Source organism: Agelaius phoeniceus, unplaced genomic scaffold (genome assembly GCF_051311805.1).
Source record: "Agelaius phoeniceus isolate bAgePho1 unplaced genomic scaffold, bAgePho1.hap1 Scaffold_287, whole genome shotgun sequence".
NCBI classification, from domain to species: domain Eukaryota; kingdom Metazoa; phylum Chordata; class Aves; order Passeriformes; family Icteridae; genus Agelaius; species Agelaius phoeniceus.
The window spans coordinates 41,149-64,121 of NW_027509924.1; the positions used below are offsets into that span (position 1 = coordinate 41,149).

At 49.3% G+C, this 22,973-nt stretch overlaps 1 protein-coding gene across 7 annotated transcripts in view; it reads left to right on the plus strand.

Moving 5' to 3' along the window:
• Nucleotides 1–21,610: 21,610 nt before the first annotated feature.
• Nucleotides 21,611–22,973, plus strand: part of LOC143693110 (uncharacterized) — a 41,983-nt gene continuing 40,620 nt past the window's right edge. For 2 of the 7 annotated variants that reach the window (XR_013180595.1, XR_013180596.1), the window contains exons 1-5: nucleotides 21,611–22,422; nucleotides 22,521–22,562; nucleotides 22,660–22,720; nucleotides 22,805–22,848; nucleotides 22,930–22,970. The gene's annotated coding sequence lies outside the window, so the exon portion shown is untranslated. Of the gene's footprint in view, nucleotides 22,445–22,520; nucleotides 22,563–22,659; nucleotides 22,721–22,804; nucleotides 22,849–22,929; nucleotides 22,971–22,973 lie in introns of all 7 variants that reach the window. The other 5 variants (XR_013180597.1, XR_013180594.1, XR_013180592.1 and 2 more) reach the window with 4 other exon arrangements.

A 22,973-nucleotide genomic window follows, 5' to 3' on the forward strand; every position in this document is an offset into this window, starting at 1 on the left:
TTTTTTTAAAGCATTTATTTTATTTTTTAAATTTTATTTTTTATTTAATGTTTCGTTTTCATTTTTTATTGATAAACTATTTATTTTCTTTTTTTAATTTTATTTTTTATTTCGTTTTATTTTTGCTTTATGTATTTTTAAAGCATTTATTTTATTTTTTATTTAATTTTTAGTTTTGATTTTTTTATTTTTAAATCATTTATTTTATTTTTTACTTTTTATTTAATTTTCATTTTTTATTTTTCTATTTTAAAATCTTTTTATTTTTAATTTTTTTTAATTTAATTTTTATTTTTACTTTTTTTATTTTTAAAGCATTTATTTTATTTTTTTATTCAATTTTTTTATTTTTAAAGCATTTGTTTTATTTTTTATTTTTTATTTAATTTTTTTTTGATCTTTCTATTTTTAAAACTTTTTTATTTTTTATTTAATTTTTAGTTTTAATTTTTTTAAAACCATTTATTTATTTTTTTAATTTTTTATTTAATTTTTAGTTTTTATTTTTCAATTTTTAAAGCATTTCTTTTATTTTTTTAATTTTATATTTTATTTAATTTTTAGTTTTTATTTTTCTATTTTTAAAGCATTTCTTTTATTTTTTTAATTTCATTTTTGTTTAGTTTTTAGTTTTAATTTTTCTATTTTTAAAGCATTTATTTTTTTTTAATTTTATTTTAGGTTTTAGTTTTAATTTTTCTATTTTTAAAGCTTTTTATTTTTTAAATTTTCTATTTTATTTAATTTTTTTGATTTTCCCATTTTTAAAGCTTTTTTTAAATTTTATTTTTAATTTAATTTTTTTTTTAATTTTTCTTTTTATAAAGCTTTTTATTTTATTTTATTTGGTGCTGTCCAGACCAACTCAAGCTGGTGATTGTGGTGGTGTTTGAGGGTCTTGCAGTCACCCCGATTAATAGGTAGAGATGGTGTTTGGAGGCCACAGTGTTACAGGTAGGGGTTAAACAGTTTTTTAGGGTCTTTCAGGTGATTTTTCAGGGATTTTTAGGGATATTTTAGGGTTTTTTTTGTAGGAGTTTTTTAGGAATTCTCTGGAAATGTTTAGGATACCTTTAGGGCTTTTTCAGGGCTTTTAAAATAATTTTTAGGGTGTTTTAATGACTGTCTTACCGGGGCGCCCCAGCCACCCAAGGCACCCCATGCTGGCGCCCCGGCGCTCCAGCCCAGCTTCCCGTCAGCGTCGCCCATGGTCGCTTCCCCTCTCCTGCCACAGCCGCTGCATGGCGGGCCGAGCTGCGCCTTCCCCACCGCACCCTCCTGCTTCAGAGCTGCTGGATGGCGTGGCTCCGCCGCCTCCTGCAACCACGGACGTCCCGGCGTTCCCTCCACAGCCGCAGCCGCAGCCCCGTTCCCGTTCCCCCAGCTCTGCCTCCTCCCGCACCCCCCGGCCCGCCCGCCGCCATGATGACCGCCCGCGCTGCCGTAGTGACGGAACCCACGCATGCGCAGTTGCTACAACCCCAGCACCAGCGATATCACTCCGCGCCTACTCATCGAACCACAGCGCTGCTCCCGGGATCAGCCGCACGCATGCGCAGTTCTATCTCCACGGCCCCGCCGCCACCCCCCACTGCTTTCGCTGCAGCTTTGATACAGCCCGGTCCCGGTTCCGAGCCGCTGCGTGCCACTGTCCGGCCACAGCCGGCATCCCTGTGCCCTGTCATGCCACTTCTGCCGCCACTGTGTCCATACACAGCGCCACAGAAGGCGAAAACTGCAGCGCCTTGCACGTATCCTTCTGCATCTCTCCTTCTGCCGGGCACCGAGAGATCCCTCTGCAGCGCGTAACCCTGAGCAACTGATACCTGGTGTGCCTCCGCGTTTTTGCCTTCCACACTCCTAGCACCCAGTGGGACTACTTTGTGTCACGATTCATCTGCACAGCCACATCCATGCACACAAACCGTGCGACGAGGAGGAGGAGGAGGAGGCTGGAATATGACAGCTGCTTTAATAAATACAGGACAGACAGAGAATGATTTTGCCCCTGCAAATGCCAGCCCTTTGATCCCAACACAAAAGAATTTCGAAAAAGAACTGTTCCCAAATAGCTCCAGAGTCTCCTCAGTGTTTGGGACAGATTTCTCGACCCAAAATTAGACAGTAAACCCTGAAAATTCGCCAGCATTAATGCCAAAATTAGAAAACTCACAAAAATATTTTGATAATTTTCAACTAACAGACTAGGATGAAGTCAGAGGCCAGATTTGCAAAGAAGAAAGTCTGAATCCTCTAGCTATGCCTGTGCCATTCAGCCAGCAAGCCGCTGGTCCTAGAACACGGGTGGCTATCGCACCTCATGAGATAAAAGAATTGCGAAAAGCAATAAGGGACATGGTATCTGCTCCCCATATTTTAAGCAACTGCTGAAAAGGACAGTCCTGGAAGGACATACACTCACACCAAATGACTGTAAAAATCTTGCTAGTATAATTCTCACAGACTCACAATATACGCTATGGGAACTCAAATGGAAAAGGCTGCTCACAGGGGTACTAGCCACTTATAGACAGAGTACCGATGCAGACCTTCGTACCCTTGTCACGTCTAAGCTGACTGGTGACCCTCCTGATGATCAGAATGATAATCGAGTGAATTTACCCAAAACAGCGTTACATGACATTAAAAAGATGGCTCGCAGAGCCTTTTTGCAAATTCAGCCTGCAAGAAGTTTTGAAAAAGCCTATAATCTGATTAGGCAAGACTTGTCTGAACCATTTACCACATTTGTGGGCCGGGTAACGCAAGGAGCAGAAAGACAATGCGGCGATGATATGGCTTGCCCAATCATGATACGGGACATTATTGAAAATAATGCCAATGCAGAATGTAAAAGAGTTATCAAAGCCCTAGGAAAAGAAAAACCCACAGTGCCTGAAATGATGGATGCCTGTAACAAAATTGGGAGTCCACAGCAAGTGGCAATTATCCAGGCAAATGAACTTGGAAAAACTCTAGGAGAAAAAATTGAAAGGGCTCTTACAGCTCAAACAGCGCAAGTAGCTGCACAGGCAGCACAAACAGAAGCTTTACCTGTAAATCAACCAAAGACGAATGTCTGGGTTGCTTTAGCCAGGTCTGCAGGCTCCGATACCATCCGTCTATCTGACACAAGCCCTGACAAACCTTGTTCAACCTGTCTAGTCGGAGTACCTTTCCCAAAGGGTCTTGATAATGTTACTCCTGATAAATATTGGCCATATGATGATCATCACGTATCTCCAACTCCCAGCCAGAAACACCAAACTTATATTGATAATTCTAAAGCTGATAAATCTGACCTTCAAGAGCTAGAAATCCTAGGCTCATTAACTATGGATACCTGTTACTTCTTTCATTTCCTAGGAGAAGATGGCCCTCATTTACCCCATATCACCCAGCTTATAGCAATATGACTTCTCAGTGCAATCAAACTAAGCTTCTTACGTATGATGAACCTCACACAGATCATTTCAACTTCCAATTCTATTCCCTAGAGGAATCTGGCTCATCTGTGGAGACAGGGCCTGGCAAGGTATACCCTCAAAAATAGATGGTGGGCCTTGGGACAACTTACAATAATTGCTCCCAGTGTCCAAGGGGTAGTCAAAAAGAAAAGCAGAAAGATTAGATCCTCCTGGGGACATTAATATGAGAGCAACCCTGATAGCAATTTTCACTCTCAGAACTCTGGAAAATCAACTGTTGCAAGCATTTTTCTACCTCATGGGGTTCCTCAGCTGCACTGACACAATTAAACAAGTTAGGGTGTTGGCTCAGCAGAGAAGTAAATGCCACCTCTGCTGCAATCAGTGATTTGTTGACAGATGAAGAAGCGGTCAGACATGCCACTTTACAAAACAGAGCTGCCATTGATTTTCTTTTACTAGCACATGGGCACGGTTGTGAAGATTTTGAAGGATTATGTTGTATGAACTTACCTGATCATTCTGCTTCCATTCATAAACAGCTACAGAACCTAAAGGATTTAGCTAACCAAATTACAACAGGTGACCCATCTTGGCTAGACAGTTTGTTTGACGGTCGGAGCTTTTGCACCTTGCCTAAAGGAACTCTGTAAAATAGGCTTGATTATTCTAATAGTAATAATTGTAGTTTTAGTAGCAGTACCCTGTATACTTCAGTGTGTGCAAAGAATTATGAGTAAAACAGTGTCTAAAATCTTAGTTGTTCATCAGAATGGGGGAGAGATGTTGGGGAAGATGAAACAGGAAAGCCTTATAAATATGATTGCCTGGCAAAAGATTTTGAGAATATAGAAACTATAAGCAAGATTGAAATGAAAGCAAGCTTTGAGATCCCTCAGTTACTGAACAACAGGAAAACAATGGTGTGGCCAGCCGAAGGTAATCCCCTTTTGATGGAACAACACCCTCTGCCTGCAGACAGCTCCAAGGGTCCGAGCAGACCCTGCCAGCTTGGCAGAAGGGGTCCAAAGAGGAGCTTTTAGGGTTTAAAATGTAACACAGAATGGTAATGTAGTGATTCTTATAGGCTGTATGGAAATGCTATAGGATTTGTGTATTGTACTGGATTGGTTAGTGGGAATTAGAATATTCAACATAGAAGATGATTTCTTGTATTGTAATGGGAACTTCACTCTCTTGCCCTTTTACTCGCTTACCCCTTTTTACTCTCTTATGCTTTTGCTCTCTTACCTCTCATCCTCTCTCCCCCTCTCTTCTCTCAGGCCTGCTCTGAGCTGTGGCTGGCAGCTCCCAGCAGGCCCCTGCCCCCGGGCCCTTTGCAATAAACCCCAAGTTCCAAAAGGCTCCTGCCCCCAGGCCCTTTGCAATAAACCCCAAGTTCCACGACCTGGCTTCAGAGATCTCTCGTCCCGACCGTGCTACCCCCCTGATGCTCCTACAGGTAGAAACTCACTCACTAGCAGGAAAAATCCTTCCAATGCATTTTTTTCTATTTTTATCCTCTGAGTGTCCAACTTCTTTTGCTAAATTTCTACAGATTGGAGCTCAAATTACCATTTCTGACCAGTGCAGAGACAAATGATGAAACATTCCTGAGTTATTCTTACTCTTCATCTTATGGAAGTAGCAGCCAGCACTCAATTTGCATGATCTAACCAAAGTAGACATTTCACAGAAAAGCACTTTCTCTAGCAATATTGAAAAACTATAGATTGAGGTAAAACCATCAAGTTTCTGCCCTCACTGGTGCAAAGTCACATGTTGTTTGAAGATCATCCCACTGAATTTTCTAAAGATGTGTGAATGTGTCATCTGGACCACAGGAGATAAAGCAGGGTTAAAACACTGAGCAAAACTGAAGTTAACAAACACAAGGTTCATCAACCTTGCAATAGAAGCTTGCAGAAACCTTTCAAGGCTCATCCAATAAAGCCCCATGGCACTTGGTTCTTCCCCCTCCTCCCAAATCTCCATCCGTCTGAGCCAGCATCAGCAGGGAATTTTGCACGGAAGCTTGCCAGATAAAATAGCTATATCATCTGCCATTAGTTTTAGAGAGTTCTTCAAAAATAGGTTAAAAATTATTTTATCGATTATTTTTTAGCTGTGTCCTAAGTTAGGGATGGGCCAAGTCTTGTGTCTTTGTCTCACAGAAAGGTGGTTCACATGTCCTTTAATATCATATGTGCAAATGTTTCCAATCTGCATTCTGCCTTATCAGAAGGCTAATTAATTGCTTTATTATACTATATTACATTACATCTAAACCCAATCTGCCAAGTACTCAACCCCGCACACAACTCATGACTGTCACCCAAGAGTCCCGACACGTACACACGCTTGGCCCCGACAGGCCAAGGAAACAAAACACCCTCACTTTGGGTGAACAATCTCCACGCTGCATTCTACTTCGGCACAAACACAGGCACAGTAAATGAGATAAGAATTGATTTTACTTCCTCTGAGGTTCAGAGAATGTGAATCCCAGACATATTCTTGGGGAGAATTGTGCCTTGCTTTTCTCTGTGAAGAGAAATGCGGTGACAGGTGCACCCTTGCCTCCAGGGCAAAGAATCACGGAATGGTTTGGGTGGGAAGGGACCTTGAGGTTTATCTTTGATTTATGCAACACTTCAACAGGCAAGAGGGGGCTCATCTGCTTCAGAGCTGCTTGCTTTTCTCACACCTTTCACAAGCAAAGCCTGAAGCAAACCCTCCCAAGTTGCCCTATCGACCAGGGGACCCCTCAGCACTCGGCGATGCTGCCAGCAAAACCTCAAACTTTTACTCACACAGGGACGAGGCCGTGCACTCGGTCGTAACCCAGATTCTCTTTTTCCCACAGAATCCTCGAACTTCCTTTGTTCTCTCTGCAGGCCTTTTTGTAAGCACACCGATTAACAGACTACACAAGTTTCACCAGCAGACTTCAGCTAAATCCAAAATTGGTTTCTACCCCGAGTAAAATTTGCAACCCCCTGTCTCACCTGCGATGTTTGGAATTTTAGGAGGTGGCAGCCCACTGGAGATCAAAGGTCCTGGGCAGGGTGCAGGCCCACGGACACAGATGCCATCCCTTTTCCAAGGGAAACTAAACTCATCACCCCAGTTTCCTTACATCAGTTTGCCAAAGACGTTCGGCACTCCCAGGTCACTCAGAGTTCTCGTTGGCTGCAGACTCGGTCTTGGAGTTACGCTTTCTCCTAACACTCACCTCCCCACCTCAGCCCCCTACTGCTGCGTCCCCTTCTCCGCCCCTAACCCTACTCCATTTTCCAGCCCGCCCTTGCTCCATCCCTCACTCCGCCCTTAACCCGTCCCACCACACTTCCCGCTCCATCCGTTACTTCACCCACCGCCCACCCGTGAGTCCCCTCCAGCAGCACGCAGGAGCCCGAACCCTCGGAGGACGGCGCAGCTCTCGCAGCAGGACAACACCCAAGCGAGACAGGCAGGGACAACGTCTATGGGCTGCAGGGTGTCACAGGGGGCTGCGGGCTGAGGGGAGGGGGCTGGAGGGTGACACAGAGGATGGGGGGAGCTGAGAGGCAGAAGGGGGTGTTAGGAGCAAATGGGGGGCTCCAGGGTGGCACAGAGATGCTGAGAGGCTGGGAGTGGGGAACTTGAGGGTGACAAGAAAAGGGTGAGGGGAAGCAAATGCCTTGAGGGGCAAAGTGGGGGCTGCTTGAGGGTGACAGGTGAACCAGCCCTCACACCACCCCTAACCTTACCCTAAAAACCACCCCTAACCAGGTGGAGAGCGCACGGTGGAGGCCAGGGGGCCAAGGGACAACACCAGAGTTCTCGGGGTGGCACACAGATATTGCGGGCTGAGGGGCAAGGAGGGGGAGGCTTGACAGATGGAGAGCTCACACCGAGGGTTAGGGGTACAAAGGACACAGGGTACCAGGTAGGGTTAGGGTACAGGTGCAGCAGCCCTCAACCCAACCCCAAGGTCACCCTAAAGAGCACCCCTAGGACCCCAGTGTTCCCCAACAGCAGCACAAGGCAGTAACCCCAATGCTGGGACAGCCCCAGAACTCTCCCAGCAGCTGCAGGCAGCAACCCTAATAAACAGGTAGCAATGATGTTTGTGGTCTAGAGAGTGACAGGTAGGAGTTGGGGGCTGAGCAGTTTTTTAGGGGTTTTTTTAGGGATTTTCTCACAGCTTTAAAAGGATATTTTAGGGCTTTTTTGGAGGAGTTTTCCAGGAAATTTCTGGAAACATTTAGGATACTTTTAGGGCTTTTTCAGGGCTTTTAAAAGATTTTTTTAGGGTATTTTAAGGGTTTTCTTAGTACTTTTAAGAATTGTTTGGGGGGGGGAATTGGGTGTTCTTGGGGGTTTTTTAGGACTATTGAGGGTATGTGGAGGACTTTTTAGGGCTAGGGTATTTTTGGGTTTTTGAGGGAATTTTTAGGCTTTTTTAGGGTCTTATCAGGGCATTTTAAGGATTTTTGGGGTATTGTTTGAGCTCTTTTTGGACTATTTAGGGTATATTTCGGGATTTCTAAAGGTTCTTTGGGGATTTTTAGGGGTTTTTTAAAAGTAGGGTATTTCCAGTGTATTCTAACAGCATTCTGAGGCTATTTTTAGGTTTTCATGGGGTTTTTAGGACATTTTGAAGATTAGGGGGTTTTCCGGGAATTTTTAGGTTTTTTTAGGGTCTTTTCATGGCACAACACATGGAGGCTGAGGGGCAGCTCGAGGGGCACTGTGCGGGCTTGAGGGTGACAGAGGCTGGGAGCTGAGGGAGGAACAGGGAGAGGGGACAGCGGGTGACACACAGAGATGCTGAGGGTGGCAGGGGCAGCCGTAGGGTGACACAGAGAAGCTGGGGGCTGAGGGGCAAAGGAGAGGGGTCAAGGGTGACACACAGGAGGTGAGGGCTGGGGGGCAGAGGGACCGGTTGAGGGGTAAAGGGAGAGGGCTTGAGGGCTGGACAGTCCAGTGGAGATCAGGGGTGCACGGTACAGCTGTACCACCCCTCACCCCAGCCCTAACCTCAGCCTAAGCAGCCCCCCTAAAAACAGCCTTTTCCCCCAACAGCAGCACAACCCAGCAACCCTAACAGCGAGACCAGACAGCAACCCTCACACAGCAGCACAATGACAGAACCCTCAGAGGACAACAGACCCACTGCAAAAAGGTAGGGACGACATCTGTGGGCTAGACAGCAAGAGGTAGAGTTCGGAGACTGAGCACGTCTTTGTGAGGTTTCTTTCCAGGACTTTTAAAGGTATTTAGGAGATTTTGGAAGGGACTTTTCTGGGACTTCTTAGGGTATTGTTGGGGCTTTTTCAAAGCCATTTTATGAGTCTTTAGCATATTTTGAAGATTACGGTCAGGGTCAGAGGAAACACCCTCAGAAAAGGCAGAGTTTTAGGACTGCAGTGGAATGCTTGAGCAAGGGGCCAGCAGTGGCACAGCGGGTCGGGTCCCACGCCGCCAGTCCGAAGGCTGTAAGTTTTAGACCCAGCTAAGTTGTTGTGGTTAGGGTTAGATGCTCTCAGCTTTGGTCTGGGAGAACTTCTACACAGAAAAACACCCCCCGCGTCTCCCGATGCCAGTTTGCAGGAGGTGCTCGGCACTACCAGGGCAGCCCGAGTTCTTGGCGGGGGCAGCTTTGCTCCCGGAGAAACCCTGCGCCGGCCCTCTTCCCCGTAAAGCCAAACTCAGCCCCGCTGCGCGTCGACGTCCGTTCACAGAAGGCACGTGGCCCTCCAAGGGCGGCAAGAGTTCTCGGCGTCGGCAGCCGCGGTCCGTGAGAAATCGTTCTCTGCGGTTTTGGAGGCCAAATCGCAGTTTCGGCCACGGGCACACAGAGAGGAAAGACGGTTAATTTCCTTAGAAAGGGAAGTCTGGCAGCCCATGGTTTAAGGGGCAGACGAAGGGCTGTGCAGGGGAAGGAACTCCTCACAGGACCTTTCTTCACCTCAAGCCCACTCCAAGGTCTAGCACCCCCCGTGTGCCCAGCTGCTTTCAGAGGGTTACCCAGGCACACCTGCACAGGGAGCTGCTAGTCCAGAGGGGCTAACAGGGGCATCCCAAGGGTCCCTCCAGGAACTACGGTCAGAGCATCCAGCACAGACTAGGGAGCAGCCGGAGCCATCCGGGCACGGAGCAACACTTTGAGAAAATGCCAAGGGAAGAGCCCTTTTGCCAAGGGGCAGCATCTGAGCAGGCCAGGCAGCATCTGGGGTTCCAGGAGAGGGCTTTCAACTTTCCCCTTTTACTGTGCCAGTCCCTCCCAGAGCCCCCAGACCCTCCACAGCACTCCCAGAAAGGAGAGGGGTTATTAGGAGAAAAAGGGTTTAGAAAAAAGGGAAAAAGCTTCCTTTTCCTTTATTTTTTGTGTTCCAACTGGGAGGGACTCTGCTTCCCCTGCAATTTTAGTGGTCTCAGTTGAAAGAATCCCTGCCTTTTCTATGCTGTTCGGGGTGTTAATTGACAGGGAGTCCTCATTTTCAATTATTTCCCAGTCTAAATATTATTTATTATTTCCCAGTCTTGACAATGTTTCTTATGGGTTTGAATTAAGGGGAGCCGGCCCCGTTTTGTTGTCCTGAGGCCTAAATTGAGGGAGAAGCCCAGCTATCCCTCCATCTTAAGAGTTTGAACTGAGGGAAAAATCCCTCTTTTTTCATCACTGGAGAGATTTAAAGAAAGGGGAAAACCCCTCTTTTCCCAGTACTTAAGGAGAATAAATTAAAGGGCAAAAGCTATTTATTTGCTATTGTATTAGTTTCAGTAGAGGTAACTGCCCCATTTCCTCGGTTTAAGGGGTTCACTGGAACGAAGCTCTGCTTTTTTCAGCATTTTAAGGGTTTAAAAATACATTTCATGGCCCTTCTTTCTGTGCCATAGGACCAAGTATCTCAGAGCAGGGTGAGCCCGGCATGCACTTAGCCCTTACACTGCCTGGGAGGCTTTTATTCTTCTTATTTTTACTTATAATGTAGATAGGCCTAATTAGAGGTCCCAAGGAGACTTAGACTATTTGTATCATAAGCATTCTTCTCCACCCAGCTTAGTCACATGTGAAGTACTACTTAATAGCCACTAAGGAAAAATTATGAAAGTTAACAGCAAATTACCCAATTTATCTAGTTATGCTGCCTAAACAGAAACTTTTATTTCTTACCAGTTTTCTGCCCTTTTGCTCTAAGTAGATGGTGCAAAAAAAAAAAAGCACTGATATTTTTCTGAAGAGTTTTCTTCCATAACAAGCCCTTTGCTCCCCTAGAAATCAAATCAGAGAAGCCAAACACCTGCAGCTGCTCTGAGGGTTTTTATACCCGGTGGGATTGGCCCCCTCCCTTTTCCTGGGTGCCATGGGAACGAGAGGCGGGCACCATCAGGGGTATATTAACCCCAGCCTTTGCCCAGGGCCTTCATTCCCCCTCTGGGAGGTGCTGGGATCAGAGCTCTTCTCTCATTTTAGGTAAGAGGCTCTTTCAGCTTATTTCAGCTTATTTCTAGCAGGTGTTTCTGGGCATCTAAAGCAACAGAGGCTTTGAAGATACTGTGAAGAAAACAACATAGAATACAGGGAGTATTTAAGTTCACAGTTTGGGGTTTTGTGTTTAGGGGTGGTAAAGTGCATTTGTAATTTCTGGTTTTGTTCTTAATTTGTTTTGTATTTTTTTTTAGGAGCAGTGCAGCTTCCAGTGACTCCAGGTTGTGTTAATTACAACACTTTTTTCAGCAGATTCATCGTGTCACAAGAGGGATCTGCCCAGTGTCCAAGATGATGTTTGAGATTGAGGCTTCAGGTGAGTTGAGGGTTGTGACTGGGAGAGGGAGGGTGAGCGGGTATCTGGTTAGGAGTTATTGTTGGGGGGGTGGTTTTGAAGGCAGCAGGGTGAGAAAGGGTGTTTATTTGAGCCCCCCACCCAAGGCCTTTTAGAAGCCGAGCAGAGGCATTCACATGTCTTACAGCACGCAAGGTTATCCACTGTACTCACAGGAATGCCATTTCACTTTGCCTTTCTCTAACCCAGGTGCCACTCATAATAATGGCCACAGCCTTGGAATCAGGATGAAGCTGGAGCCTGAAGGAGCCAGGCACACTCAGGAGAGGGCAAGTAGCCGACTCGCTGGGATTTGGCCCACATACCTCTGTACACATACTTTGGTTTTGTTTTTCTTTATTGTAGCTGACCGAGAGGCTAACAGGCGATCACGGGGCCCTCCAAGGCAGACTCATTTCAGGCGCAACATGGATCCTCATCACCGATCATCCAAAAGATAAGTCAGGGCCACGGCCTGGAGATGGGATGATGGGAGAGTAGTGGGTTGGGAGTTCCTGGGACAGACTTAAAAATTAGCAGAGGGAAAAGCAATCTTCTCTAAGGGGCCTCTTAGGACATCTAAAGGGAGAGGCTCTACTTTTGATGACAGCTTTCAGGCAGGCAGCGCAGAACAGTTCCGGTCCACGTCGTGTTGTCCGGCGTACCGTGTTACCTAGTGTGTCTTTGGGGTCCCTTTTGCCTTTTCCCCTCGAGACCCTCACCACAAGCATGCTGTGTTGTGTTTGTTGTCCCCCTGTTTGTCACGTTCCGTGTCACGGGTGTCTGCACATGTTTGTGCCGGAGCTCCTCTGCCCTGCCCTGCCGCATAGCCTGCTGCAAGAGGACAAGTCCCAGGGACTTGCAGTTTGTGGGGTGTTGCCAGACTCTAGATGATATTCCTAGATAGACAGAAGATGTTTGGAGCTGTGAAGTTATCCCGCAGCCCTTTGACTTTTGTCCTCACTTTCTTTCAGACGCAGAAGGATAAAATCCATCCACCCATCCCGAGTGAGGAGGTTCCCCCGAGCAGGTCAGGCACCGTTTGTCTCTGCAGGGGGAGTGTAAAGTGTGACTCTGTTACAGCTCTGTTCTTTGTCTTTCTTTTTAGGAGGTAAAGCTGGATATCAGCAGTCAAGGTGAGCATTGAGTAGCGTACAGAAGCAGTTGTTATTGCTCCAGTCTCGCTTTCCAGTGCAACTCTAAGCATCTGTTCCTGTTTCTGCACTTTAGGCAATCCACTCAGAGTACGCCGAGCCCCAGTCACCAACCGGCCGACGCACCGGGTGCGCCGCTCTCCCGAGCCCTGCGGAAGAATCACAGGACTTGTCGATGAAGCCTCTGCCTTTTCTATTTAAAGGTGTCACCAGGGTAGCCTTGGGCACCGGCCGAGGAGTCACGGTGAGTCGGGGAAGTAGGGAGGAGGAGTGAGGGTCCGCTCAGGGTTCAGCAATGCCACATGACCTCGTCTCCTCTTACCCCAGGCTTACCCCGTGACAATGGCATCAGCCTCGGAGCGCGGCCGAAGGATGCGGCCCCAGGAGCCAGGCATTCTTAGGAGAACGGTGAGTAGCAGAATTGTTGGGTTTGGCCAGTGTGCTGCAGAGATCATGCACTGATATTTGGATTTCTTTCATGTAGCTGACTAAGAAACAACGGGGAGTTGTTGAACAACAGTACCAGCAGCAACTTCCCAGATGTCGAGGCAGCCTTCTTTTGCACCTGACACGGACCTGCATCCCCAGCTGTGCGAGAGATAAGTAGAGGGCCACGACCCACAGAGGGGATGAAAGCAGGGTGCTGGATTGGGAACTACTGGGAGGGGTTTTTGAGTCCCCTTTGGAGGTGGGGGGGTGTTCATGAAGCGGCCCCTTAGGCCCCATAAAAGCAAAATCTCACTTTGGATCACAGTGCTGAGGTGCACAGGGCAGAGCAGTCCCGGTGTGTATTGTGTCACTTGTCTACTATGTGTTGTTTGGATATGTCATGTCTTTTACCTTAGCCCTATGAGGGGCCTGTCAGAAACCCTGGCATCATTGTTAGCATCTGTGCTCTCTGCATTCCTCGGCCTCGCACCCAGGCCATAGAACTTTGGACTCAGGAGCTCAGACAGGCATCAGACTCTCTTGTCTCTTTAGCAGCATCCGGTCAGGTGTCTTTGCAGGTCTTCTTCTGAGCTGTATGGGCAGCTCTGCCCCGCCAGGATCCATTATGGCGGAGTAGGACTTGAAAGAACGTGTGGGCAGGTAGAGGCTTCTGGCCGTGGGATTCTCAGGCATCCATCTTTGCAGTTCTTGGAATAAATCATTTGGTTAGCATCTTCTTCCTCCAGGTTTCTCTGAGCCTCATCAGCTCACCATCAGTCTCCCCTCGGTCATCTCCTTTTGCATTCTCTCAGTCCTTGCAGGCATTTTCCTTGCCAGGAGATTTCTGTCCGTGTTGTGTCCCTGTTGTCTGTCACGTCCTGTCTGTCCTGTGTCACGGGTGTCTGCACACATTTGTGCCGGAGCTGCTCTGCCCTGCTGCCTAGGCTGGTGCAATAGGAGAAGTCCCGGGGACTTGAAGTTTGTAATGTGGGGTGGAGTTGGACTCTGGGTGGGATTTGTAGATGGACATAGGATATCTGGAGCTCTTAAGTTATCCTGCAACAGTTTGACTCTTGTCCTAACTCTTTTTTCAGATTCATATGGATTAAATGTGTGCCAGAGGGCCCCATCCTGGGTGAGTGGTTTCCCCCGAGCAGGTGAGGCACCATTTGTCTCTGCAGCAGAAGTGTACGTGGTGACTCTGTTCCAGCTCTCTTCTTTGTCTTTCTTTTTAGGAAGAAAATCTGGATACCAGCAGTCAAGGTGAGCAGTGGAGAGAAGTAGCTGTTACTGCTCCAGTCTCAATTTCTGGTGCTGCTCTAAGCTTCCATTCTCATTTGTGCGCTTTAGGCAATCCACTCAGAGCCTGCCAAGCCCCCGTCACCAGCCAGGGGATGCACCAGGTTCCCTGCACGTGTGAGCCCTGTGGATGCATTACAGGACCTGGTGAGGAAGCCCTGAACTTTTCTATTTAAAGGTGCCATCCGGGTGGCCTTGGGCAGCTGCCAAGGAGATGCGGTGAGTCGGGGAAGTAGGGAGGAGGAGCGAGGGTCCCCTCAGGTTTCAGCCATGCCAAATCACCTCATCTCCTCTTAACCCAGGCACCCCCTGTGACGACGGCCTCGGTCTCCGAGCGTGCCCGAAGCGTGCGGCCCGAGCAGCCGAGCGTTCTTAGGAGCAGGGTGAGTAGCAGACTTGTGGGGTTTTGGCCGATGGGCTGCCAAGATCGGGCACTGATGTTTGGTTTTCTTTAATACAGCTGTCTAAGAGACATCAGCCTGGTGCCAGCAGGAGCTTCCCAGCTGACAAGGTGGCCTTTCTTTGCACCTGAGACCGGCATCCCCAGCTGTGCGAGAGATAAGTAGAGGGCCACGACCCACAGAGGGGATGAAAGCAGGGTGCTGGTTTGGGAATTCCTGGGAGGGGTTTTTGAGTCCCCTTTGGAGGTGGGGGGGTGTCCATGCAGCAGCCCCTTAGGCCCCATAAAAGCAAAGTCTCACTTTGGATCACAGTGCTGAGGTGCACAGGGCAGAGCAGTTCCGGTGTGTATCGTGTCACTTGTCTATTGTGTATTGTGTGTTGTTTGGATATGTCATGTCTTTTACCTTAGCCCTTTGTGGGGCCTGTCAGAAACCCTGGCATCATTGTTAGCATCTGTGCTCTCTGCATTCCTCGGCCTCGCACCAATGCCATAGAACTTTGGACTCAGGAGCTCAGACAGGCATCAGACTCTCTTGTCTCTTTAGCAGCATCCGGTCAGGTGTCTTTGCAGGTCTTCTTCTGAGCTGTGTGGACAGCTCTGCCCCGCCAGGATCCATTATGGCGGACTAGGACTTGAAAGAACGTGAGGGCAGGTAGAGGCTTCTGGCCGTGGGATTCTCAGGCATCCATCTTTGCAGTTCTTGGAATAAATCATTTGGTTAGCATCTTCTTCCTCCAGGTTTCTCTGAGCCTCATCAGCTCACCATCGGTCTCACCTCAGTCATCCCCTTTTGCATTCTCTCAGTCCTTGCAGGCATTTTCCTTGCCAGGAGATTTCTGTCCGTGTTGTGTCCCTGTTGTCTGTCACGTCCTGTCTGTCCTGTGTCACGGGTGTCTGCACACATTTGTGCCGGAGCTGCTCTGCCCTGCTGCCTAGGCTGGTGCAATAGGAGAAGTCCCGGGGACTTGAAGTTTGTAATGTGGGGTGGAGTTGGACTCTGGGTGGGATTTGTAGATGGACATAGGATATCTGGAGCTCTTAAGTTATCCTGCAACAGTTTGACTCTTGTCCTAACTCTTTTTTCAGATTCATATGGATTAAATGTGTGCCAGAGGGCCCCATCCTGGGTGAGTGGTTTCCCCCGAGCAGGTGAGGCACCATTTGTCTCTGCAGCAGAAGTGTACATGGTGACTCTGTTACAGCTCTCTTCTTTGTCTTTCTTTTTAGGAAGAAAATCTGGATACCAGCAGTCAAGGTGAGCAGTGGAGAGAAGTAGCTGTTACTGCTCCAGTCTCAATTTCTGGTGCTGCTCTAAGTTTCCATTCTCATTTGTGCGCTTTAGGCAATCCACTCGGAGCCTGCCGAGCCCCCGTCACCAGCCAGTGGATGCACCAGGTTCCCTGCACGTGTGAGCCCTGTGGATGCATTACAGGACCTGGTGAGGAAGCCCTGAACTTTTCTATTTAAAGGTGCCCTCCGGGTGGCCTTGGGCAGCTGCCCAGGAGTTGCGGTGAGTCGGGGAAGTAGGGAGGAGGAGCGAGGGTCCCCTCAGGTTTCAGCCATGCCAAATCACCTCCTCTCCTCTTAACCCAGGCACCCCCTGTGACGACGGCCTCGGTCTCCGAGCATGCCTGAAGCGTGCGGCCCGAGCAGCTGAGCGTTCTTAGGAGCAGGGTGAGTAGCAGACTTGTGGGGTTTTGGCTGATGGGCTGCCAAGATCGGGCACTGATGTTTGGTTTTCTTTAATACAGCTGTCTAAGAGACATCAGCCTGGTGCCAGCAGGAGCTTCCCAGCTGACAAGGTGGCCTTTCTTTGCACCTGAGACCGGCATCCCCAGCTGTGCGAGAGATAAGTAGAGGGCCACGACCCACAGAGGGGATGAAAGCAGGGTGCTGGATTGGGAACTACTGGGAGGGGTTTTTGAGTCCCCTTTGGAGATGGGGGTGTTCATGAAGCGGCCCCTTAGGCCCCATAAAAGCAAAATCTCACTTTGGATCACAGTGCTGAGGTGCACAGGGCAGAGCAGTTCCGGTGTGTATCGTGTCACTTGTCTATTGTGTATTGTGTGTTGTTTGGATATGTCATGTCTTTTACCTTAGCCCTTTGTGGGGCCTGTCAGAAACCCTGGCATCATTGTTAGCATCTGTGCTCTCTGCATTCCTCGGCCTCGCACCAATGCCATAGAACTTTGGACTCAGGAGCTCAGACAGGCATCAGACTCTCTTGTCTCTTTAGCAGCATCCGGTCAGGTGTCTTTGCAGGTCTTCTTCTGAGCTGTGTGGGCAGCTCTGCCCCGCCAGGATCCATTATGGCGGACTAGGACTTGAAAGAACGTGAGGGCAGGTAGAGGCTTCTGGCCGTGGGATTCTCAGGCATCCATCTTTGCAGTTCTTGGAATAAATCATTTGGTTAGCATCTTCTTCCTCCAGGTTTCTCTGAGCCTCATCAGCTCACCATTGGTCTCACCTCAGTCATCCCCTTTTGCATTCTCTCAGTCCTTGCAGGCATTTTCCTTGCCAGGAGATTTCTGTCCGTGTTGTGTCCCTGTTGTCTGTCACGTCCTGTCTGTCCTGTGTCACGGGTGTCTGCACACATTTGTGCCGGAGCTGCTCTGCCCTGCTGCCTAGGCTGGTGCAATAGGAGAAGTCCCGGGGACTTGAAGTTTGTAATGTGGGGTGGAGTTGGACTCTGGGTGGGATTTGTAGATGGACATAGGATATCTGGAGCTCTTAAGTTATCCTGCAACAGTTTGACTCTTGTCCTAACTCTTTTTTCAGATTCATATGGATTAAATGTGTGCCAGAGGGCCCCATCCTGGGTGAGTGGTTTCCCCCGAGCAGGTGAGGCACCATTTGTCTCTGCAGCAGAAGTGTACATGGTGACTCTGTTACAGCTCTCTTCTTTGTCTTTCTTTTTAGGAAGAAAATCTGGATACCAGCAGTCAAGGTGAGCAGTGGAGAGAAGTAGCTGTTACTGCTCCAGTCTCAATTTCTGGTGCTGCTCTAAGTTTCCATTCTCATTTGTGCGCTTTAGGCAATCCACTCGGAGCCTGCCGAGCCCCCGTCACCAGCCAGTGGATGCACCAGGTTCCCTGCACGTGTGAGCCCTGTGGATGCATTACAGGACCTGGTGAGGAAGCCCTGAACTTTTCTATTTAAAGGTGCCCTCCGGGTGGCCTTGGGCAGCTGCCCAGGAGTTGCGGTGAGTCGGGGAAGTAGGGAGGAGGAGCGAGGGTCCCCTCAGGTTTCAGCCATGCCAAATCACCTCCTCTCCTCTTAACCCAGGCACCCCCTGTGACGACGGCCTCGGTCTCCGAGCATGCCTGAAGCGTGCGGCCCGAGCAGCTGAGCGTTCTTAGGAGCAGGGTGAGTAGCAGACTTGTGGGGTTTTGGCTGATGGGCTGCCAAGATCGGGCACTGATGTTTGGTTTTCTTTAATACAGCTGTCTAAGAGACATCAGCCTGGTGCCAGCAGGAGCTTCCCAGCTGACAAGGTGGCCTTTCTTTGCACCTGAGACCGGCATCCCCAGCTGTGCGAGAGATAAGTAGAGGGCCACGACCCACAGAGGGGATGAAAGCAGGGTGCTGGATTGGGAACTACTGGGAGGGGTTTTTGAGTCCCCTTTGGAGATGGGGGTGTTCATGAAGCGGCCCCTTAGGCCCCATAAAAGCAAAATCTCACTTTGGATCACAGTGCTGAGGTGCACAGGGCAGAGCAGTTCCGGTGTGTATCGTGTCACTTGTCTATTGTGTATTGTGTGTTGTTTGGATATGTCATGTCTTTTACCTTAGCCCTTTGTGGGGCCTGTCAGAAACCCTGGCATCATTGTTAGCATCTGTGCTCTCTGCATTCCTCGGCCTCGCACCAATGCCATAGAACTTTGGACTCAGGAGCTCAGACAGGCATCAGACTCTCTTGTCTCTTTAGCAGCATCCGGTCAGGTGTCTTTGCAGGTCTTCTTCTGAGCTGTGTGGGCAGCTCTGCCCCGCCAGGATCCATTATGGCGGACTAGGACTTGAAAGAACGTGAGGGCAGGTAGAGGCTTCTGGCCGTGGGATTCTCAGGCATCCATCTTTGCAGTTCTTGGAATAAATCATTTGGTTAGCATCTTCTTCCTCCAGGTTTCTCTGAGCCTCATCAGCTCACCATTGGTCTCACCTCAGTCATCCCCTTTTGCATTCTCTCAGTCCTTGCAGGCATTTTCCTTGCCAGGAGATTTCTGTCCGTGTTGTGTCCCTGTTGTCTGTCACGTCCTGTCTGTCCTGTGTCACGGGTGTCTGCACACATTTGTGCCGGAGCTGCTCTGCCCTGCTGCCTAGGCTGGTGCAATAGGAGAAGTCCCGGGGACTTGAAGTTTGTAATGTGGGGTGGAGTTGGACTCTGGGTGGGATTTGTAGATGGGCATAGGATATCTGGAGCTCTTAAGTTATCCTGCAACAGTTTGACTCTTGTCCTAACTCTTTTTTCAGATTCATATGGATTAAATGTGTGCCAGAGGGCCCCATCCTGGGTGAGTGGTTTCCCCCGAGCAGGTGAGGCACCATTTGTCTCTGCAGCAGAAGTGTACGTGGTGACTCTGTTACAGCTCTCTTCTTTGTCTTTCTTTTTAGGAAGAAAATCTGGATACCAGCAGTCAAGGTGAGCAGTGGAGAGAAGTAGCTGTTACTGCTCCAGTCTCAATTTCTGGTGCTGCTCTAAGTTTCCATTCTCATTTGTGCGCTTTAGGCAATCCACTCGGAGCCTGCCGAGCCCCGTCACCAGCCGGCCGATGCACCGGGTTCCCTGCACGTGTGAGCCCTGTGGATGCGTTACAGGACCTGGTGAGGAAGCCCTGAACTTTTCTATTTAAAGGTGCCATCCGGGTGGCCTTGGGCAGCTGCCCAGGAGTTGCGGTGAGTCGGGGAAGTAGGGAGGAGGAGCGAGGGTCCCCTCAGGTTTCAGCCATGCCAAATCACCTCATCTCCTCTTAACCCAGGCACCCCCCGTGACGACGGCCTCGGTCTCCGAGCGTGCCTGAAGCGTGCGGCCCGAGCAGCCGAGCGTTCTTAGGAGCAGGGTGAGTAGCAGACTTGTGGGGTTTTGGCCGATGGGCTGCCAAGATCGGGCACTGATGTTTGGTTTTCTTTAATACAGCTGTCTGAGAGACATCAGCCTGGTGCCAGCAGGAGCTTCCCAGCTGACAAGGTGGCCTTTCTTTGCACCTGAGACCGGCATCCCCAGCTGTGCAAGAGATAAGTAGAGGGCCACGACCCACAGAGGGGATGAAAGCAGGGTGCTGGATTGGGAACTACTGGGAGGGGTTTTTGAGTCCCCTTTGGAGATGGGGGTGTTCATGAAGTGGCCCCTTAGGCCCCATAAAAGCAAAATCTCACTTTGGATCACAGTGCTGAGGTGCACAGGGCAGAGCAGTCCCGGTGTGTATCGTGTCACTTGTCTACTGTGTATTATGTGTTGTTTGGATATGTCATGTCTTTTACCTTAGCCCTATGAGGGGCCTGTCAGAAACCCTGGCATCATTGTTAGCATCTGTGCTCTCTGCATTCCTCGGCCTCGCACCAATGCCATAGAACTTTGGACTCAGGAGCTCAGACAGGCATCAGACTCTCTTGTCTCTTTAGCAGCATCCGGTCAGGTGTCTTTTCAGGTCTTCTTCTGAGCTGTATGGGCAGCTCTGCCCCGCCAGGATCCATTATGGCGGACTAGGACTTGAAAGAACGTGAGGGCAGGTAGAGGCTTCTGGCCGTGGGATTCTCAGGCATCCATCTTTGCAGTTCTTGGAATAAATCATTTGGTTAGCATCTTCTTCCTCCAGGTTTCTCTGAGCCTCATCAGCTCACCATTGGTCTCACCTCAGTCATCCCCTTTTGCATTCTCTCAGTCCTTGCAGGCATTTTCCTTGCCAGGAGATTTCTGTCCGTGTTGTGTCCCTGTTGTCTGTCACGTCCTGTCTGTCCTGTGTCACGGGTGTCTGCACACATTTGTGCCGGAGCTGCTCTGCCCTGCCGCGTAGCCTGGTGTCGTAGGAGAAGTCCCGGGGACTTGAAGTTTGTAATGTGGGGTGGAGTTGGACTCTGGGTGGGATTTGTAGATGGGCATAGGATATCTGGAGCTCTTAAGTTATCCTGCAACAGTTTGACTCTTGTCCTAACTCTTTTTTCAGATTCATATGGATTAAATGTGTGCCAGAGGGCCCCATCCTGGGTGAGTGGTTTCCCCCGAGCAGGTGAGGCACCATTTGTCTCTGCAGCAGAAGTGTACATGGTGACTCTGTTACAGCTCTCCTCTTTGTCTTTCTTTTTAGGAAGTAAATCTGGATACCAGCAGTCAAGGTGAGCAGTGGAGAGAAGTAGCTGTTACTGCTCCAGTCTCAATTTCTGGTGCTGCTCTAAGTTTCCATTCTCATTTGTGCGCTTTAGGCAATCCACTCGGAGCCTGCCGAGCCCCCGTCACCAGCCGGCCGATGCACCGGGTTCCCTGCACGTGTGAGCCCTGTGGATGCGTTACAGGACCTGGTGAGGAAGCCCTGAACTTTTCTATTTAAAGGTGCCATCCGGGTGGCCTTGGGCAGCTGCCCGGGAGTTGCGGTGAGTCGGGGAAGTAGGGAGGAGGAGCGAGGGTCCCCTCAGGTTTCAGCCATGCCAAATCACCTCCTCTCCTCTTAACCCAGGCACCCCCTGTGACGATGGCCTCGGTCTCCGAGCGTGCCTGAAGCGTGCAGCCCGAGCAGCTGAGCGTTCTTAGGAGCAGGGTGAGTAGCAGACTTGTGGGGTCTTGGCCGATGGGCTGCCAACATCGGGCAGTGATGTTTGGTTTTCTTTAATACAGCTGTCTGAGAGACATCAGCCTGGTGCCAGCAGGAGCTTCCCAGCTGACAAGGTGGCCTTTCTTTGCACCTGAGACCGGCATCCCCAGCTGTGCGAGAGATAAGTAGAGGGCCACGACCCACAGAGGGGATGAAAGCAGGGTGCTGGATTGGGAACTACTGGGAGGGGTTTTTGAGTCCCCTTTGGAGGTGGGGGGGTGTTCATGAAGCGACCCCTTAGGCCCCATAAAAGCAAAATCTCACTTTGGATCACAGTGCTGCGGCGCGCAGGGCAGAGCAGTCCCGGTGTGTATCGTGTCACTTGTCTACTGTGTATTATGTGTTGTTTGGATATGTCATATCTTTTACCTTAGCCCTATGAGGGGCCTGTCAGAAACCCTGGCATCATTGTTAGCATCTGTGCTCTCTGCATTCCTCGGCCTCGCACCCAGGCCATAGAACTTTGGACTCAGGAGCTCAGACAGGCATCAGACTCTCTTGTCTCTTTAGCAGCATCTGGTCAGGTGTCTTTTCAGGTCTTGTTCTGAGCTGTATGGGCAGCTCTGCCCCGCCAGGATCCATTATGGCGGACTAGGACTTGAAAGAACGTGAGGGCAGGTAGAGGCTTCTGGCCGTGGGATTCTCAGGCATCCATCTTTGCAGTTCTTGGAATAAATCATTTGGTTAGCATCTTCTTCCTCCAGGTTTCTCTGAGCCTCATCAGCTCACCATCGGTCTCACCTCGGTCATCTCCTTTTGCATTCTCTCAGTCCTTGCAGGCATTTTCCTTGCCAGGAGATTTCTGTCCGTGTTGTGTCCCCGTTGTCTGTCACGTCCTGTCTGTCCTGTGTCACGGGTGTCTGCACACATTTGTGCTGGAGCTGCTCTGCCCTGCCGCGTAGCCTGGTGTCGTAGGAAAAGTCCCGGGGACTTGAAGTTTTTAATGGGGGGTGGAGTTGGACTCTGGGTGGGATTTGTAGATGGACATAAGATATCTGGAGCTTTTAAATTATCCTGCAGCCCTTTGACTTTCGTCCTAACTTTCTTTCAGATGCAGAAGGATAAAATCCAGGGCAGAGCCCCCCATCCCAGGTGAGGGGATTGCCCTGAGCAGGTCAGTCACCGTTTTTCTCTGCAGAGGAAGCATAAATGGTGGCCATTACAGCAGTGTTCTTTGTCTTTCTTTTTAGGAGGTCAAGGCCGAGAGCAGCAGTCAAGGCTGAGTGGGCGAAGTGAGCATTGAGTAGCGTACAGAAGCAGTTGTTATTGCTGAGGTCTCAGTTTCTGGTGGAGCTCTAAGCATCTCCTCTTGTTTTTTTTTTTTTTTAGGTGGTCCACTTGCCATCTATTCTGGTCGAGCATGCCCATTCCCGGTGTGTGCAAGCTTAAGGTATCAGTGTGGCATCCTTGTCAGATTTGGGAGGTTGCGTTTTCACAGTATCTCAGCATGCTTTTCTGCTTTGTTTCTTTGCAGGTGCTGTCGCTGCCCTAGGCACGCCAAGGAACGGAGGAGGGCAGGTGAGTCGCAGTTTAGCCAGGCTGACCCATAGGTGAGCGTTACACAGCAGCATGCTAAGCGTGTACCTTTTCTTTGTGCAGGTATCTTCCGGGCACCCTCCGGAGTGAAATCAAGATTTGAGGTG